Raw genomic sequence first — 6,001 nt, forward strand, 5'->3', positions numbered from 1 at the left:
AGGTCACAAACAATCCTAAAAGGGCTGCTGCCTGCAATCCGCCTCATAATCAGGTTGACATTTTAGAAACATTTAATGATACTAAGCTTTTAACAAGGTATCACCTTAATTACAAGGGTATTATGATCATAGTAGATCTAGGTATGCAGTCAACTCACCAACAAACAGAAACAACCTAACAACATCGGACATCAAGGTTGTGACAACTCTACGCTACTTGGCCAAAGGGAAAATGCAGCCATGCAGCACAGACAAACTGCACATCTCAATCATCTGTCAGTAGAATATTACATCAAACATTAAATGCCCTCTCCAGACCCCATAGTGCCAGATTGACTGACTGACTGATTGACCACCCACTGTTAAATATTGTAGTGGTTAGAGACGCGGACTGTCACATTAGACAACCAGCGTTCGATCCTCGCCAGGGACAGAACAAATTAGGCATTAGGATTTGTTCAGAATCGACTAAAATTTCATTGGCTACAAGCTTTAATAGCTATGTTATAGTAAGCCTAAAATAAAACTATTTATGGTAAAATTGCGATAGATAAGCTGCACCAACAAGGAAAATACTGCTGTCGATTTCAGTTCACATAGTGTAGTGGTTGGCCATTCAACTGTCATTGTTTTCTAAAAGAACGAACCAGCCATGGAGTGACAGGAGTCATTGTTTTCATTATAGGTACTATATAGATAGACTATAACTTTGCAGGCTACAAGCTTCAGTAGCTATATTAATGTAAGACAAACTTTTTCGAGTTATCGATAGGCTTGAATGTTTACATCCGGGGGCTACCTTTATTGTTGCTGGTGATTTTAACGGCGCCAATCCGAAGAAAGTCCTACCGAAGTTTAAAAAACACATCAACTTCCCAACAAGCGGGAAAAACACTCTGGACAATGTTTATTCTCCATTTCCCCACGGATATAAGGCCCTCCCCCGTCCTGCTTTTCGGCAAATCAGACCACGTCGATACTGTTGCTCCCTGTTTACAGGCAGAGGCTAAAACAGCATGGACAATTATGATCTGTATGATCTCAGGAAGGCAATAAAAACTGCAAAAAGTCAATATAGAGTCAAAATTGAATTTCTCTACCAGGACTCCAATACCAGGAACATGTGGAGTGGTCTGAGAACCATCACTGATTATAAAGGCAATACAGGCAGTGTGGGGGAAGTATCTCCCAGAGGAACTGAACTCTTTCTATGCTCACTTTGAAAACATCATCCCTGGCATGAATACTCAAATGGACCAGGATGGCTACCCTTTCCAAACGACCAGGTCAGACGTCTGCAAAGCCCTAAAAAAGATTAACACCCACAAGGCTCCTGGACCAGACAACATCTCAGGTTGTCTGCTGACCAACTGGCTGATGTCTTTACTGATATCTTCAACTTATCGCTACGTCAGTCAGTGGTCCCCACCTGCTTCAAAAAGTCCATCATTGTTCCTGTGCCAAAAAAGCTAAAAGTCCTCTACATGAATGAGTACCGCCCTGTAGCACTCACACCAATCATCATGAAGTGCTTTGAGCAGCTAGTTAAAACACATCACAGCCTCCATGCCTGCAACACTTGACCCGCTACAGTTTGCCTGCAGACAAAACAGATCCACAGAGGACGCCATCGCTTTGACCCTCCACTCTGCACTCTCTCATCTGGACAAAAGGAACACATATGTGAGAACTATGTTATGTTTGCTGATGACACCACCATCATAGGCCTGATCTCTGACAATGATGAGTCAGCCTACAGAGACCAAGTGAGGTCACTGACTTTGTGATGTCAGGATAACAACCTCCAGCTCAATATCAGCAAAACTAAGAAGATGATTGTTGATCACAGGAAGCAGCGGCGGGGAGACCACGCCCCCATACACATCAATGGTTCTGCAGAGTTCACAACAACAGGTTCCTCGGGATCAACATCAGTGAGGACTTGACCTGGTCTCATCACTCTAACGTCGTGGTGCAGAAGACCAGGAAACGACTCGACTTCCTACACCGAATAAAGACATTTGGTATGGATTCCAGGAAACTCACCAACTTCTACAGATGCACTATCGAGAGTATCCTGACTGTGTCACTGCCTGGTATGGCAGCTGCACTGCCCTTGACCGCAAAGCACTTCAGAGGGTGATTAAAACAGCAGAGAGCATCACAAGGTCTGACCTGCCATCCCTGCAGGATCTCTACACAGAGAGGGGTAGTAGGAGGAGCTAACGGATCCTTACAGATCCCAGCCACCCATGCCACGGACTGTTTACCAAGCTGCCGTCATGCAGAAGGTACTGGAGTATTCAGTCCAAAACAAACAGGCTACAGGACAGTTTCTTTCCACAGGTTGTAAGGCTGCTCAACTCGGGAACCCCTCTTCCCTTCCATCCATAGTCCATGCACACCTGTCACTTATATCATGCACACCTGTCACTTTTACATTGCACTACGATTGTATAGTTGAATAGTTATTATTATTGTGTTTTTTGTATAGTGTTATTACTGATTGATTGTGTTATCTTATTTTTCTAAATTATAATTACTGTTACTTTTTTACTTTTAACTGCACTATCGGGAGTAGGAAAACCAAGCATTTCATTGCCATTACTTGTTACTGCAAATGACAAATAAACCTTTTGAACCTTGAACCACACACAAATCACGTGCAACAACACCTTCTGTTTAAATAGCGTAGTGGTTGAAGACACAGTCTGCCACATAAGATCGAATCCAGCTAGGGGCAACAATATTCATCCCTTTTAATCACGGGGCGATTAAAAGGGATGAACTGGTTCCTTGCCTGGTTTCTTTTTCTGTCCAAAGGGTGTGAATACCTTTGAGAGCCACTGTACTTATCCAACCTACTTCCAACATACCAAACCACCTACCTACTGTACCTACCCACTTACTTACCCAAAATCCAACCCCACCTCACTCTTCTCTCTCCCTACATGCTGTATACAACCCCTTCCCTCGCTTTCCCCACCAACCTCCCTGCTTCACTCACCTCCTTTTTCCCTACCTCCATCTCTGACTCTCCTTCACACTCTTCTGTCTTTCACCTGTCTCCCTCTGGCTCACAGAATCTACTCATCACCCAATAATGATAATGACTTTCAACCAAGTATTGAATCCAAATGCCACACAGTTTGTTAGCAGGAAGTAGCGGTAATTGCCCAGATGATAAGGTTGATAATGAGAGAAGCTCTTAAGCAGAGTAGGCTTAGGGTCTGACTGCAAAGGCTGTTTAGGCCTTTATCCAACCAGGCTCTCTCGCCCTATTTCTCTCTCTCTCTCTCTCTCTCTCTCTCACACGCACCGATGCACATGCATGCAAACAAGCACACGGATGGGCTCGTCCACGCACACCCCAAACGACATTTAAAAACGTTTAATTCTCTCTGGCGGTGAAAATTGTTCCCCATCAAGGGCAGTGTGAATAGAAGACATTTAGATCCCTAAATGAGGACAGACAGGGAAGGAAGTTTTCAGGTTGCATGTTTGTTTATCTATCTGGTCTATAAAAAACAATTTGACGGCAACAACTGGGACGTCCTAGTACACCAACACTGAACTGTACTGTGTACACAACCTCACAAATTAAGCTCCAAAGCACACCTATCGGCGGTAAACAGCGGCTTTTAGACCTAGGCTCAGGAAGAAAAAAACACAATGTATAAAACTCATAGTGCACAACTTATTTTGCCTGCCACAACAACCGCTTTACAACGCTCACTAAGTCTCAGTAGCTTAACTCCACCACTAAAAGCAACAATAACGACACATCAGAGGATGTGAGTGAGAAAGAAAAAGAAAACCTGTGATGCTGAAATGACAGCAATCAGCTGTTAGGCAGAAACAGTAGTCACACAGCAATTTTAAGAATATATCCATTCTGGTTAGCATCTCCCAACCAAATGTACAAATATTAGGAATGCAAATAATATTCCTTTGCACATTTCTTTAGTCACTACATTCAAAAGACTGGTGATCTAAACTCAACCATCTTTCACATGCATAACCAACACGTTATTTTTTAAAGAATTAGCTAACATTAAGCAAGCTTTAATAATATCTGCCAACTCTACTTGACAGAAACGGGTTGTCATAAAATTGTCATATAATTGGAAGCATACTGCCCCAAAATGATCAAACATCAAACTGCCTGCCTGTCAGCATGTTTACTCTGCAAACAGCTGCTTTTGATCTTCTGTTGAAATTGCAGCAGCTGGCAGGAGGAGGCAGCTGCTAATTGTGAAAAGTCATGTAGCTCAGCTGCTAGTTAGTCAGCTTTTGGTGGAACATATTCAACGTTATTTCAGCTGCATTAGTTAGCAGCAGCCTTAAGCTGTATTCCTTTTCATTTAGGTTTGACAGCCTGGCTCAGCTGCAGTGTAAGCCTGCATACTACCTTTCATGACCGACATTGAACTCACTTTTGGTCAACAAAACACAGTAGCTTTGTAACGCAGCTTGTGTGTCAAAATCAACATGTCCAGAACAAGAAAGACACGTCAAATAAGCTCTTAATTTTACATCGGATATAACAAAATTGTATAAGTGTTGTGTGCTGTAATAGTTAGGATAGCTTGAGTTAGCTTTAGCTTGTAACCAGCCTGTAAACAAAACAAAAATACAGTCATTTTGATATTGTTAAGATTCTTAAGCTTTAAAAATATGTGAGTATAGTCACTTGGGGCCGATATCACAGACACAGATTAAGCCTAATCTAGGACTTAAAAATCAAGCTCAATAGAGTACTCTATTTAGGCTAAATCTTTAGGCTAAATCTGTGTCACCAAAACCAGTCCCATTGAAATCTAACTTCAGTGAAAATAACTAAATATATAATGATCTAAAGCCTTCTGACTCTGTAGCTGTTGCAACTACTGGCAACCCTGAAAACGTCTGCTCTCCAGGTGGATGAAACAAGCTCTTTGCTAATACTCTGTTTCAGTTAGGAAATATCCTGATAAAGAAAACCTTGTTTCCTGTTATAAAACACACCTTATTACTAACTACGCTCACCGTCTACTACAAGTTTCCCTGTTGACACCTTTTGAAATCAGATAAGGTGAGTGGAGAGGAAACCAACAAAAGACAAAACCAAGGTAGCAGATTTCTGATCACCTCTCCAAATTAACTACAATGTTCTTTCAAAAATGTTTGGCCGATCAGGACAAGTACTGCTCGAACCAAAGCACAAACTCCCACCACCACCACAGAGACTAACACATCCATCTGAGCTACAATGACATAATAAGGATTAGACAAGATGATGTCATACCAGGGAGCAGGAAGTGGGCTTCACTATGGAGTGTGGACAATTCTGATCTTCTTTCTCAGCTACTGGGACAAGCTTCCTTTATATTAAACATTCAAAATGAGAAAACAGCCGGGTTTATAAACACAGAAACCTACGTGCACAAGCACACAAACACGCATACACACACAAGATGTCTACTTTTTGGCATCAGTTTCTACAGTCCTATCACAACACCAAAAGTTTGCAGTGACAACACAGAGACAGACTTCAAACATACCTCAAACTCCTTTCTGCTAGCCCAAGTGTCCACCTCACTACGTGATATCTAAGCGGTATTATTAGACACAGTTGAAGATCACACTGGTATCGTGTGGAGCTGTAGTTTCATTAGGGTATATGGTCTGTGAGGTTTATCAGTCAGATCCCTCAGAGTGGGGAAAGAGGTAATAGGATCATGGTGTCAATCTGCCTGTCTTAGCCACAGGCTATATATAACATTCCATGCTAACACTACTACACAGTACGGTCGTTGAGTTATGTTAGAATATATATTTTTTAATAATAATCTAACGCAAAAAAATTATGTGACAGGATTTGCGACTGACTGTTGGGCATACCTAGTCTTAAATCCTCCCACCTTGTTATCGTGCTCATTCCCAGTAAGGCTTCTGGACATCGGCCCTCGTTCATGAAATACGATCCTTTCACCGAGAGAGTTGCTATTTATCAATAGTT

General features: G+C 42.0%; 1 protein-coding gene across 6 annotated transcripts in view; it reads right to left on the bottom strand.

Moving 5' to 3' along the window:
• The window catches only part of shank3a (SH3 and multiple ankyrin repeat domains 3a), a 307,884-nt gene extending 302,252 nt beyond the window's left edge, over positions 1–5,632 (bottom strand). For all 6 annotated transcript variants that reach the window (XR_002195651.2, XM_020040539.3, XM_020040541.2 and 3 more), the window contains exon 1: positions 5,544–5,632. The gene's annotated coding sequence lies outside the window, so the exon portion shown is untranslated. The remainder of the gene's footprint in view (positions 1–5,543) is intronic.
• Between the last annotated feature and the right edge of the window lie 369 nt (positions 5,633–6,001).

This window comes from Esox lucius, chromosome 19, assembly GCF_011004845.1.
Source record: "Esox lucius isolate fEsoLuc1 chromosome 19, fEsoLuc1.pri, whole genome shotgun sequence".
In the NCBI taxonomy this organism is placed as follows: domain Eukaryota; kingdom Metazoa; phylum Chordata; class Actinopteri; order Esociformes; family Esocidae; genus Esox; species Esox lucius.